The following is a 15769-nucleotide window of genomic DNA, read 5'->3' as shown; positions in this document are numbered from 1 at the left end:
AGTGTTGCCTATGACAAAGCGAATATGTTCAGAATTATGAGATCCATCTACCTTCTGGCTATTATCACACTAACTGCCAGATGACTACTTATAGGAGTTATTGCCCTCAAATGACAAATTTTACCATTAATTTTTACAGTGTTGCCTATTATTTTGAAACTATGAGATAGAGAGAATTTTAAAGAGCAAAAAGGATTCACAAATCAAGATCTACAAATAAGTTGATATTGCTAAATTCGTTTGTTAATTCTTTACGATTGTGTGCCCTTATATGTCATTGATTCATGTTTTGCATTTTTGCCAATTATCACGAAAATGGTAGATAGATAGAAATTTAAAAAGCAACAAATTTAACCAGCACAAATGTCAGCAAACATGTAGATTATTTTGTCAGTTGTTTCTTCAAGGACAATTACTGCCTTCTTTTTGTGTTTTTGGCCCCAAAAAATAAATATATAGAAAATAGAGAGAAACTTCGAACAGCAAAAAAGATCGGTAATACAAGCCAAACATAAGAGAGTTTATTTTCATGAATTATATTCTTGTCTTCAATGTTGGACAATGTCCATTGATGAAGATGCATACATACATGATATGCTAGCCACATATGATCTGTGGAACTTCTAGTTTGTTCTGTACCCAAAGTTAGGACGCTACACGAATAAAAATGTGAGAGAACCGACAGTGCATCTCACAAAAAAAAAAACCACCTTAATGAATCCTGTTTGTTGTACTGTTCAATATACTTTGAAACGATATAGCATTTGGGACAAACAATTGAATTTGTTTGTTATATTCATTAAAACGTTCGATACTGATATACACTAGTTACCGGATGATTGTTGCATCATAGAAACTAACTAGCAGCACAGTAGCAAGATTCTTCCAAATTGCCTACTTTTTTTAACTTATTGTATTTGAGAAACTCGGTTTTTTAAATGTAAAAATAACTTTCTGATTCGGATATTGTAGTTTTGCTTATATTTAACCAAAACACAACTAGTTGTACTTACTGTAGATAAGGATTGATTCCATTCTATCAATCCCTTTATAAGGATGGCTTGATAGTTATAAATGATTTAGATTTATATTGTCTCTATTACTACTTTTGAGATAACAAAATAAATAAACCAGTTACATAGTGCTCTGATTGCAACATTATAGATACAATTATATTCATGAAATTTATCAATAAAATATATACTCAGATAAGCAAGTTAGACTATGAAAGGTATTTGTTTAACCCATACTTGTGAATAAAATTACAAAAATAGTAAATGGTACACGAATCTCGTATCTATCCAAATATACATGTATCACTGTATTTATTAGTTGGTCTTTGTAATATTTTTAAAATTGGAGTTATCCTTCTTGCTTTATAATTTTAGTCAGTAGTGGTTTTCAATTTTCTATTGGCGTATCTATGCATTCGCTTCCAAGCACTTATGGCTATATGTTTGTATTTATATATCCCTTATAATCAAAACAATAATCCACAGTTAAATACGGACACAATTAGAAAAAAATAGTAGCTCTTATAAACATTTGTTCATCCCTCATATCCAAACTTACAACCACTTTCAAGAGCAGCTGCAAGGTACATCACTTAAGATTTACATTTTTGTAAACAATTTACTACGATAAATGGTACTAACTGACATAACAAAGATCTAGAAACAAAACAAACCAAACTAAAATTAATAACTATAGTCATCAACACATGCACATTTCTTTCATCATTTCCAACGCAAAAAAATAAGATCTTAAAGAAAAAAGAAAAAAGTCTATACGTCATTAATTTAATCTTAAAAGTCATTCTTATCTAAATTGTGCATTTTTTATCCACAAATACACACAATTAAAGAAATTAAACGCCACAAACAAAAATAAATCAAGATTTCCAACTAATAGAGTTAACAGAACACAAGAAAGATACAAAGAAATGACTTTTTTATGAAGTCAAAATCGATAATTACCATAACACAGTGAAAAATGATCAAATAAAAAACACCCAAGTCCACGTAATGCATGGTAAAAGAAACGTACAATAAAAATGACTTTTTATGAAGTTAGAGTCGAAAAGAACCATAAACAGTGAATACATGATAAAATATTAAACATCAGGCTTTTATATATATGTACATTGTTTTTATCAAGTTTGAATTTCCTTTGAAACTCTGAAGGGCACTTGTAAAGAAGGCATTTTCGTAAAAACAGATGAAAAGTAAATTCAAACAGTTATGATGTTCAACCCTTTTTTTTTCTCATCTTCAATTTCATCTCCAGTCATTGTTTATATAATGTCCTTTGATTCGTCGTCACTTCCTGCTCTAAGCATGGTAATGTCAGTACCGGACGGTATGTCACTGGACATGGATCTCACAACCTCTTTTGTTTTTTTTGGTTTTGGTTTTGGCTTCTGTCCTTCCATTCCTTCTAAAGAAATTAAAAAAAAATGTTATTGTTGCAATTATTCTAATGCCCCATTAACCAAACACTACGATGTTTCTTAATACATTGCTATTATGTTATTCATAAAGTTATTAAAAGATTGTGAAATGGATATTCGGTTGCTGTTTCATTGACGTTTACCCTACATCCTAATTTATTCATAGCCTAGATATGCAAATAGATATTATTCTAGTAATGTGTTTGCCTTTTGAAATTGTTAGCAATGTGCTCTATCTCAGCTTCCCAGTGGCGGATCCAGAAATTGTCATAAGGGGCCCACTGACTGCCTAAGAGCGGATTGTTTCAGTCATACTGCAGTGATTCCTCCCTATATAATCAACCAAATGTTTCCCCACAAAAAGGGGGAACGGGTGTCATGGACCCCGCATCCCCCTAAATCCGCCTCTACTTTCTGTTACATAATCCCATCCTCCAAAACGGAAGAGGCTTTATATTGGAGTCGCTTTGACCTCCAACAAAAAAGTCTAATTCGTCCTTGACATATTTCGCAATACTCGTTAAACAGAATGAATTCCAACGTGTGCGTTCTTTTTATTATTGTTATTTGTCAGACTCCTTCTTAATGTTTTCCGATACTTCAAAACCGAATATAGTATGCTACGCACGACAATGTATGCATTCTTAAGGATTAGCGATATATATATACTGATTGGCCAAGGATTCATAATCGATTTTGTTAAGGTATTTCAATAGTTGTAGAAATTAATGAAAATAATCATAATGAAGATATATATATTTTACACTTAAATCCAAAAATGATATGCATTCAGTTGTTTCCATTGACAGGATTTACAAAATAGACGAAGGAATTATTCATTTCCTAGATTGAATACATACGAAACGTTTCCTGACCATCGGGAACTCCTCTTATATCCTCCCCAGAGGTAGAAAAGTCCTCTTCTCTCTGTTTTTTATATATTTTTCTGTTATTGAACTGTGACGAAGAACAACCCATCGTATTCTTAACGACAGCATGCTACAATATAATAAATTGATAGATGTGTAAACTTTCTAGTATGATTGAAATGTACTTTACAAATTACGTATACATTTTACTAACTCAATTAAAATTACGCTCCAGTCATACTGTCACGTTGCATTCCGTTTTAAAATGCTACGTTTCAACTACGTTTTGAATAAAAATGTCCTGTTATTTTGAAAGCTAGGTTCAACTAGGTTTGTGCTACGTTCTTTCCACGTTTTACTACGTATAAGTACGTGTAAACCGACGTTTCCACCACTCATTGATACGTTTCGATACGTGGTAAGCTATACGTATTTACTAGGTTTTTACTTCGTTTCAATTTTTGCTACGTTTCTATACTATTAAACGAGAAGACCTCATTTTGTGTGTCGCTTCTCTTCCTTCCACAATAAATTAATCATCATGCCTCTGTGTCCTATAGGTACCATGTATAGTCGCATTGGTCATCCATTATTATGATTATTCAGTTTGGGTTATTTGGGGAGAAAAACGAAAAAATATGCGTCCGGATATTTTTCCGTCATTGGACGAAATTTTAAGTCAGACTAGACTTCCGGTTTGCGGTGTTTTGTATATTGAACATACAAAGACTACAAGCGTTAGCCTTTCAAAAAGGGCTAAGTCGACTCTTAGCTGATGAAAATGGAAAGTGCTCTCGCTTTGTAGATTTATTCATTTACTAGAATAGCCACGTGCATCAATCAACAAATTTTACCACACACGTGAGGTCACACGTTATGAAGTAGTATATATCGTTTAACGTTGTTGTTTACGAAACTCCAGAAGATTCGACTATTTATAGATAAAAGTTACCTGTGTACCAATATCATGAATATGCATGATTAATGACCACACAAAATCTAATTGCTAAAATAGAGAGGACAAATCCGATACTCTGCGGGATTGAAGGACATTTACTAGGTTTGGATTGTCCTAACCAATCAATAAACTTTGATTATTCACGTCTCGTAATATCTTCCAATCAGGTAGCAAGAAAAATCCACGCACTGACTGTCCATCGTTCAATTCTTAATATCGACTCCTAGGAGTCGATAACAAGCATTAGCCTTTCAAAAAGGGCTAGTCGACTCTTAGCTAATGAAAATGGAAAGTGCTCTCGCTTTGTAGATTTATTCATTTACTAGAATAGCCAAGTGCATCAATCAACAAATTTTACCACACACGTGAGCTCACACGTTATGAAATAGTATATATCGTTTAACGTTTGTTGTTTACGAAACTCCAGAAGATTCGACTATTTATAGATAAAAGTTACCTGTGTACCAATATCATGAATATGCATGATTAATGACCAGGCAAAATCTAATTGTTAAAAAAGAGAGGACAAATCCGATACTCTACGGGATTGAAGGACATTTACTAGGTTTTGGATTGACCTAACCAATCAATAAACTTCGATTATTCACGTCTCGTAATATCTTCCAATCAGGTAGCCAGAAAAATTCACGCACTCACTGTCCATCGTTCAATTCTTAATATCGACTCCTAGGGTTCGATAATGATTAAGTGTACATTTTCAAGTTTACAATCCACGGCGGTCACATACTATATTAAATAGAGAGGGTCTATATAATATGTCAATGGCCGCCGTGGATCGATTAGTAAACTTGGAATTGATAGTAAAAAGCAAATTCACTTTATTTATAGTAATGAATGTTCATAATATACTAAAGCCTCGGTCACACCTTACCGGATAGCTTGAACGGACGCCTAACGGATAACTTTTTTTCAATCCGTTCATGTCCGTTAGACGTCCGTTCTTATCCGTTAGGCGTCCGCCCATATCCGTTAGGCGTCCGTTAAGCGTCCGTTTTATCCGTTGACGTCCGTTCTGTCCGGTGGAAAATTTTGAGCATGTTCAAAACTTTGAACGGACGTCCAACGGATAAAATGTCCGTTGAACGTCCGTTAGTCGTCCGTTAGGCGTCCGTTTTGTACGGTACTCGTCCGTTTTGTATCCGTTACGTGTCCGTTATGCATCCGTTGGAGATCCGGTAGACCAATTCACCAACGGATGTCTACCGGACACCTAACGGACGCCTAACGGATAAAACGGATGTGAAACGGACATTAACGGAAGGATAACGGATAAAACGGATGCCTACCGGATGTAAAACGGACAAATGCCAACTGAAATTTCTCATGGGTTATTGCCTTTAATTTTTAGATGGTTTATTGCCTTTATTTTTCAGATTATTTTGTTCATCCGTTTTATCCGTTACGCTTCCGTTAGGTGTCCGTTTTATCCGGTACTCGTCCGTTGGATGTACGTTCGACGTCCGTTCTGTCCGGTACGTATCCGTTTCACGTACGTTCAATGTCCGTTGTGTGTCCGTTAGGCATTCGTTACATGTCCGTTAGTACACCAACAGACTCCCAACGGATAAAAATTTTGTCAACGGATAACTTTTTTTTTATCCGTTAGGCGTCCGTTCGAGCTATCCGGTAAGGTGTGACCGAGGCTTAACAGATAAATGCTAACATTATTGAAATTGATAGAAAACCCAAAAGTTGGAGTTTTAGAGGAAAACAACGAGGAACCGGGCTAAAAAAAAACAATTGTCCAAAAGTACCTATGACTTTTGATACTTTTTCTAGAATTCTCCAGTCATAAAATCTTTTACAAAAATTCATCGGGTCACTAAGTATATTAAATAGCAAACACACTTTATTTATAGTAATGAATATTCATAATACACTAAACGTATATTGAAATAAATAGTAAACAAAAAATAGGGAATTTTGGGAAAAAAGGAGGAGGTGTTGAAAACAATTGTCCTGTCCCCAAGTACCTAAAAAATTGGATACCTTTCCTGGAATTCTCCAGTCATTAAATATTTTACAAAAATTCATCCTACAACACTTTACATACTTTCAACCACGGCTCTGAATGCCCGCGGGTGTGTTCTAGCATTTATCATCCTTGCTGAAAACTGTAGGCCTGCTTTAAAATATAAACATAATTTGGCGGTCACTGATATATTTCTGTATACTGCATACATACACTATGAACAAATTGTATTTGCTATAATTTACCATAAATCCCAATGGTTTACTTGGGGGGGGGGGGGGGGGGGCTCTTAACTATTCACGGCGGTCACTTCTTTACAATATATCAGTGACCGTTTTAATATAGTAATTATAGTATATTTGTAAGTTCATAGTATACAGAAACAGAAAGAATAAAAATCGGAATTTGGAAAAAAGGGGAGGGCAAAAAAAAAAATGTGCCCAGTCCCCAAGTACATTTGGCTTTTGATACCTCACCTGAAATTCTTCGGTTATAATTTTTTTTTACAGTTTACATACGCTTTATTTCCCCGCGATTTCGCGGGTGTGTTCTAGTGTTGTTGAATTTTCAAAACATACGGGGCAGGTCCCGTTTTGAACAAAGGATCACTACGTTTCGATACGTATATTCCCGTTTCGCTACCTTTTCAAAACGTAGAAAAACGAAGCTGTTGAAACGTGACAGTGTGACTGGGGTTTTGGTATTAGTACTAATCAGCATTATAACTAAAAATACGTATATCAAGCACCATGTAAAAATAACGAGGTTGTGGTATGATTACCAATAAGACAGCCATCTACTAAAGACCTAAGACGAGAATGTTAGTGCCTATTGGACGCTTTTAGTATCTTCAACAATGGACAAAACTAATACAATTTAGTAAGCTATCAAATGCCCCGGTATGACAAAGTGTGAAACAATCGAAAAAGGAAAACTAACGGCCTGACCTATTTAATGGTACAAAAAATAAACGAAATGAAATGGACATACAGTAATAAAATATAGCTACTGAATTACATTAAGAATGTGTCGAGGTTAAACATATTTGCATCAACCCTTTCCCTATCTAGGGACAGTGGCTTAACAGCACAACATAAGAACAAACCATACACACCATTTAGAAAGTCTTGACTCATTAGAGAGACTGACTCTAAAGCACACAATAGGACAATAACCACAACATGCCGATCATGGGGTACTAGAAAGTTACTGAAAGCTGTTTAAAAGCAATTCCAACTAATAAACAAGTCAGTCGGGAAACCCGCACTAAAATATAAATCAGTAATAATTTAATTGTTTTAGTGTAAAGACGTCATCAACTGTCACAGAAAAGCATGACTGTAGAAAGCTCAGGAGAAAAATGTATTTCATAGAATTTATAGACTTTACATGGTTTGTCGTCATGCTACAACAAAAAAGTCATTGGGAAATATGTTTTACCGTTATTCGTCATGAAGGTACCCACTTTACGACCTCTTACCGTGGAGTTGAATCGAATATTGTGCATACGGTTCATCTGCGAAAACTCTGAAAGGTGTTAAAATTACGCTGCGTTTGAAAGTACCATTGAAAATGTACATTTTCTTTGTTACGATACATTTTCTTTGTTACGATAAACAAATCTTCTAGCTTTGACGAATCACGTTAAATTCTTTTCAAATTAATGGTGACGGATAACTATTTGAGACAACTGTTCTGCTGTCCGTTACTGATTGTTTGTGTATCTGTTGGACTTTAGAAATAAAGCTTGAAAAACGCCCGACATTTGTAAATCATTATAGACAAAATGCAGTAAATCGTAAATACCGTATGAACTACTGACAATAACAACAATATTTAAAATCCAATGTAGCATTCCCATTATAAAATTTGTAGCGGAAATTATAGCCCCCCCCCCTGTACATACATAGAAATGAAAAAAATGGGGAAAAGGTTATATAAACACTATTATAAAAATGGTTTGAAACAAAAATAAGTAGGGAACAATTTGAAACTCACCGTATCTTATGTTATTTTCCTGACAATTTTTTCATAAAACATTATTGAATTTCTTGTACGTGTCTCGTTTAACTCTATAAAATTTGTTATGTCAAGTCCAAGTGAATATGTTGTTGTTTCTTCTATATAACTCTTTGCTTTGGAATTAAACCGTTCCTATGACAACATCCTCACTAAATTTGTAAATTGCATTTACAATAGCAAATTATTGTTGCAGGTCAAAAGTGGTCCGTTAAAGTACAAGTATTATTGTAAAAATGAGAATGTCCATAACATCACGTTTTAGCCTCTAATTGACAAAGGATACAAAATCTGTCTATTTTTGTATGACTTACGGTCGCTAATTACAGGTGATATTGAAATCCGCCTATCTTCCTAATGTTAGTTCAGTTCCCACAAAATCAATAGATCTATCTTTCTAATTTGTTCGGAAATATTCTGTCACAAATCTCATCATTCTCGTTTGTCATTGTGAAACAGTGCCATAGAGAATTACACGGATGAAATCATGATATGGAATATTGGATATGAATAATCATTTATTAAAAGGATTACGTGATTATGAACTAGAATAATGGTATAAGAATACTATGCTGGTATTGTCAATCTCTAATTGAGTTGTTTATTTCCAGGTAATTGAACTGATCCTTCTAAGTATTTTTTCCATTTTCAAAATAAATATAAAAAAAAATATAAACAGAACTCTTCAGATTAAGATTTATAATTATCTTTGAAGATTGAAAATAGAGTGTCCGATGTTTCTTTTCTTTTTTTTAATTAATAATAAATAGATAGATTGGATGGAGAGTTGTTTCATTGGCACTCATACCACATCTTCTTATATCTAGATATCTAGACATAAGAAAATGCAATTGGTAGAAAATTTATCATATTTAAAAACGCAGAAGGGTGTGTCGAATGTCACTAAATTTGCTTCACATACAACCACTGAATAAACAGCTCTTCTGACTTTATAACAGCACGAAATATGAACGAGCTATAAACTTTAGTTGAAAATGGGTTGACTCGTAAAATAGAGACGAAGCACACAAACAGCAACTAAAAAAAGAGAAAAGCCGTGAAGTACCGAACTTAGAGTAATTTCAGTTACTGAAAGTAATTCAAATTCAAATACAAATTACAATCATAAATAAATGATATTCTCCAAGACAAAGTATCAATCAGTAAACATCCAACGGATTAGTGTAAATATAATACGTCATATACAATACTATATTCTTTATTCAAAATGCTCTTTATGCTCTCATAGTTTTTTGAATATTATTGTAAAATGAGTAAAATTGTTAATAGTTATACATACATTGGACTTTTGGTAAATTATAATGGGTCATTTGTTTGTGCAAAGCAAACTTGGTGTAGATCTAAACCCTTTTTTCAGTAAAGTAAAGAATTGCGTTTTGTTTTCAAGGGTATTTCTGCATTGCTAACCTAATTTATTCTGTAATTGGGAAACATTGTTAATTTTCTGAACTCTATACACAACTTGTCAAAGTCTAAAAGAGGAGGAGGAAAATTCACTTGTTTACACAATAGAATATTGTTTTAACACACACACAATTCGTTAAAACATGTTTGTTTAATCCTACTTTTTAAGATTCACGAAAGGACTGTTATATGGTCCTCTAGCTTTCTTTTATCATCTGGATAACTTTTCGCAATATATATAAACATGCGTTTTGTTTAAATATACTTCTTCACTATTTTGGTCTTTTGGAAAATGTTGTTTGTGCTGTATTTAGACCCTTCTACAACGAAATTTGTTTTACATGCACACGTATAAAAATTGCGGTTTCTATCCAACGCAATCATAGGTTTGAACGTAGTTTTCAATTTAGACTCGTGTATGTTTCCCGGCGAGGGAAGAACCAAAAATTTGCGAAAGCAAATTTACAGATCTAACATTGTTGGGTTGATGGTTAGACGAGTTGTATATACGAGTTGGACTCCGTTATCACTGAGTCCGAAATATCCAAAGCTATTTCACACTTAAAATGCAATAAATCATCAGGCTTGGATAACATTAGTAATAATATGATAAAGAATGGACAGACTTTCCTTTTAAAAAGTTTTCAACAGATGTTTAATACTTGTCTGTCTTCAGGTATATACCCAACATCTTGGGCTGAAGGTTATATTACACCAATTTTTAAAAGCAACGATACAAGTGACCCTAACAATTATAGAGGAATAACAATAACAAGTGCAATTGGAAAGCTTTTTAATAGAATATTAAGTCTAAGACTGGACAAATTTCTTCAGGAACATAATATTATACATGATAGTCAAATTGGATTCACAAGGAAAGCCAGAACTGCAGATCATATGTTTATTTTAAACTGTCTTATTAACAAATACTGTAATTCAAAAGAAGGTAGACTGTTTGCCTGTTTTGTTGATTTTCAGAAGGCTTTTGATACTGTTATACAACAGGGATCAAGATTAAATTACTAGATATTGGGGCTGGGTCTTATTTTTATAACATTATTAAAAGTATGTATGAAATAAGCAAATCATGTGTCAAAATTCAAAATCAAGTAAGTGATTTTTTCCCATTAGATATTGGAGTCAAACAAGGTGACAACCTCAGTCCGAATTTATTCAAGATATTCATAAATGATTTGCCCAGATATTTGTCAGATACTAGAGACCCAGTTAATGTCAATGACAAAGATCTACATTGTTTAATGTATGCTGATGATATTGTTTTATTATCTACATCAGCTGAAGGACTACGAGGAAAGCTGGGAATGCTTGATAAATTTTGCAAAGATTGGTGTCTCAATGTGAATACTAATAAGACAAAGGTGCTGATTTTCAACAAGGCAGGCAGACATGTAAAACAGATATTCACATTTCAGAATATAAATCTGGAATGTGTTTCAAAATACAAATACCTAGGTTTATATTTAAGCTCATCTGGTTCATTCAGTTATGCTCAAAATGAACTATACAAAAAATCCCTGAAAGCTCATTTCAAATTAAGGAAAGATCTTTTATCACTTAATCCTGATGTAAAAACAAGTATTCATGTTTTTGACCACACTGTAAAACCTATTTTATTATATGGTAGCGAAATATGGGGGATGTTTAATTCTCTTTCCTCTAAATGTAAGAAGGAAGATATATCTTTTGAAAAATTATATTCAGGTTTACCCTGTGAGAAACTTCATATAAAATTTTGTAAATTTATACTTGGGGTACACAAGAAAACAACAAATGCTGCAGTGTTATCTGAACTTGGAAGATTTCCAATATATTTTAATATTATAAAAGGAATGTTATTGTACTGGTATAGATTAGAGAATTTAGGTGATAATTTTCCTCTATTAAAAGAGGCATATACACAATCAAAGACACTACATCACATGAATATAACATCATGGTATGGTTCAATAAATGTTGTTTTTAAAATACTTGGTATTGACTATACAAATGCCATAAATGCTCCATTTTGTGAATCCTTATACAAATTTAAGAAATATATACAAACCAAGCTATCAATATTGTTTATTAGCTGTTGGAAAAAACAAATAGATAAATTTTCAGACAGTAAACTGAAAACCTACCTTTTATATAAAACAAATTTTGGTTTTGAAAAATATCTAACATTGATCAAGAATTTTGAACTTAGAAGAAGTTTTACTAAATTACGTGTATCTTCTCATAGATTACAAATAGAATTAGGTAGATATCAGGGTATTCCCCGAATTAACAGAATATGTAATAAATGTTCTTCCAATACTGTCGAAGATGAGGCTCATTTTCTATTTGATTGTAACAAATTTGAGGATGATAGAAATTGTATGTTAGCTAGTATTGCACAATATAATTCTTATTTTAATCATATGAACAGTCAAAGCAAAATTATCTGGTTATTTAGTGTAGAAAATGTTGAGTTACTTAAAATAATATGTAATTTTATATACAAACATCTTCCTTAGTGAAGATAAGTTAAAGGAGATCTATGTGTGTATATACATTTGATTGGACATAGAAAATTATATTCATCTGAATATCACAAACATACTAGCCGATTAAAAAAAAAAATAAATTGTTAAGATATATTATTTATTCAAATGTTCTCTTATATCCTTGAGGCATCGTCCCCTGGTATCAACTGCATTCAAGTTACCTATGATGCTTCCTTGTTTGCTTTTGATACAGGTAGGAAAGAGACATTTACACACATTTTACATGCCTATGGCCCATAAGGTATCGCCCCCTGGTGTCAGCTGCCTTTAGGAAACCATAATGCTTTCCTATTTGCTGCTGACACAGGATGAGTCATGGACATGTTTAATTTCTACTTTCTTTTTGGCTAATTATTATATATTTAATTGATCCAACTTTTTGTGTACTATACATATGTGGATATCTATTTTTCTTTTTTTCTTTTTGGGCTACTTGTTTGTTATCTATATCAACCACACTTGCAATAAAATGCATTAGTATTAAAAAAAAAAACATACTATAGATTCTTTATCTACGTATTCTTTAAGAACTTAAATAGTTCTCGTTTAACTTTTTTTATTTTTTTATCTCATTGTTTGTATTGTATTATGAAAAAAAATATTGATGTTGTAATGTTTATGCCCTTTGGGGCCCATAATTGGAAAATAAAATATCTTATCTTATCTTATCTTATATATATACATATACTAAAAATTGAATTCTGTGTCCACACTAGTAGAAATATAAATAAAATTAAATTTCAAAATCCTCTTAAAGTCCTTGAATTCTCTACATTTTTCTCCAACCGGTTTCACATCTTTGTGATAATATAGATATATAGATATATCGTAATAACCTATATTGTCTGTGTGTTTGACATATCTTCAATTATTTCAATATTTCTCTGTGTCACTGTTCGAATGTTAACAGCCAATGACAGTAAATGATCGTCACTAAACATTTGTATTTATTTTTAATCTGCATCTGGAGGTTTAAACGTCGTCACTATCATTTTTTTTTACTGTATTGATTATCTTCAGTTTGTTGTCTTCTTAAATTAAGAGACCGAGCTCCTTTAATTCTTGGTCGTCTCCAAATATATGATATCTTATCTAAAACATATGCTTCATCAAGATCAAGTTTTAATTTCCTTCTGTTTTCTTCCTCCTTATTACCCTTTTCGTCTTTTCTTCTGTAAATTTTGAAGCCCATTCGTCATGCTCATGGTATTACCTTTTTTAGTCTAAAAAAATCTCTTTATATTTCATACCAAATAATAGATTAGTTTTTGTACACTGAAGGGCCGAATTTTTTTTTTTTTTTTTTTTTTTTTTTTTTTTTTTACAATTTAGGCTTTGTTTTCTTTTAAAAATTTATCTTAAATTTTAAACTTGAAATATATGGTACAGTTGCCATTCATCCCGAAAGACCAAACAAAAGGGGTGAATCATCAAGACTTTGATGTGTCAAATTAAAAAAAAAAGATTTTTAAAATGAGAATTCCTTTAGAGTAAAGGTCGTTTTGTGGCATTTTTTTTTATCCTTATACAGTAAGTATGCACATGTTAACGATCGATTTATGGTTGCTTAACGTTCAGTGGCAAATATTTCATGCATGTTCAAGACATCTTTCAATCACTGCCATTTACACAAAACTCAGCTTAAATGTCATCATTGTCTCTGCTTTGAAGGGAGATTATACTATTTATCCCTAGTGTTGCATTTGTTATTATTCCTCTTACGTTCCATTAATATATTTTCGTCCTTCCTTTTGAAGAAAGGTTGTACAATATTCCCTTTATCTTTAGACAAAGGCTGATACTAAGTATGTGGGTACACTAAAAACCGAAGTATTGATTCCATGGGGCAATCGTATACCTGTCGAATATAAATCCCCTCAAAATAAAATATTTGAAGAAAAATTCTTTTTAATTTCTGAAATCTGAAATGAGAAAAATTTTGGCCCTTAATTCCTAAACCGATGGGACCATAACCTCCAAAATCAATCCCAACCTTCCTTATGTCGTTATAAACATTGTGTTAAAATTTTATTGATTTTTTGGTAGAAATAAAAAAGGAAAATTTTAAACGAAAAATATATTTATGTTACTTGGCGAAACATATAATAAAATGGCGAAAATGGTGGTGAAAAAAAATACCCAGGGGAAACCCTGTCTCCAGGATAGTTTAAGAAAGTTATTGAATTTCAAAAACTTTAACAAACGTTTGCAACTGTATATGTGTATTTAATTTTAAATAGGTCATGCAGGTTATAGACGTGTATTATTTCAAATATGTATTTAATCACAGTTTTGATTTTTCAAACTAAACCATTGTCTTGCCAGCAATTTCCAAAATTCACTTTTTATGCCCAATTTATGGGCATTATGTTTTCTGGTCTGTGCGTCCGTTCGTCCGTCCGTCCCTCCGTCCATTCATCTGTCTGTCCCATTCAGGTTAAAGTTTTTGGTCGAAGTAGTTTTTGAGTGAAGTTGAAGTCCAATCGATTTGAAACTTAGTACACACCCGTGACTAAATTAAAGTATATATGTTAACGATCGATTTATGGTTACTTAACGTTCAGTGGCAACTATTTCATGCATGTTCAAGACATCTTTCAATCACTATGCGTAAGCCTTATTGTAGTAATATTGGGATTGTCATCTGATAAAGTCATGCCGAATATATGATGCACAGTTTTCTCTGCTTTCAAAATCTTTCTGTTTGAATCCGTCAACCTGGAACTTACCAATTATTAGTAATATTAATTATTTGGAAAACAAAAGATCCTGGAATTGAGTATTTTTTAATCAACAGCATTTTTTCTATATTTATTAATTTAGTTATAAATAAAGTTGAATTCTTTAATTTCGCTGTTTTATGTCATGCCCGATAACAAATTGAAAACTGTACCTATACGCCTTATTTTAAATCCAGATTTTTAGTATTCGTATTGTCATCTTAGAAGTCTTACTGCTTAAAATACTACAATAGGGAACAATTTGACAATGAATGAATTTAGTAGTTTCAACCTTGTGATTATAACCCGTGTGTATAGCAAAATCCGAAATACACCGTTTGGTGGTGTGCCTTTCAGATGAGAAACGTACAGATAATGTAATAGGTAACAGGTGAATATACTATTGGTATCGGTATCGGGTTCGACCCGGAACTTGGTAATTATTGGCAATATAAATTATGTGGAAAACAAAAGGGTCTGGAGTGGTGTAATTTTTAATCAACACCATTGTCCTATATTGGATATATACACATGGAAAAAAGTATTGAAATTGAAATTAAAAAACACTCTTTATTTTTTTGTGATATACTTTGGTAAAATAGAACAAGTTAAACATTATTCAAGTATCACCAGAGTTTAATCAATAAATATCGACTCGTTAACTTTTTATCTGCACATGCAGCTACTGTACCCGTAAACAGCAAAACAGATGTTTTTATCCTCATTGTTTTTAACACTTTAAATAACAAAGTTTTTAAAGTTATGTGATTGACACCTTGTAATGGGTCTT

General features: G+C 32.4%; 1 long non-coding RNA gene across 1 annotated transcript; it reads right to left on the bottom strand.

The window, feature by feature from the left end:
• Positions 1–499: 499 nt before the first annotated feature.
• Positions 500–8592, bottom strand: LOC143067732 (uncharacterized). The gene is made up of 3 exons (XR_012976017.1): positions 8268–8592; positions 3310–3448; positions 500–2436 (listed from the first exon to the last, which is right to left on the bottom strand). It is a non-coding gene; the product is annotated as an uncharacterized LOC143067732 (long non-coding RNA).
• Positions 8593–15769: the final 7177 nt, after the last annotated feature.

This window comes from Mytilus galloprovincialis, chromosome 3 (genome assembly GCF_965363235.1).
Source record: "Mytilus galloprovincialis chromosome 3, xbMytGall1.hap1.1, whole genome shotgun sequence".
NCBI classification, from domain to species: domain Eukaryota; kingdom Metazoa; phylum Mollusca; class Bivalvia; order Mytilida; family Mytilidae; genus Mytilus; species Mytilus galloprovincialis.
Note: the sequence above shows the minus strand (reverse complement) of the source record. Positions and strands in the feature narration are given on the sequence as shown.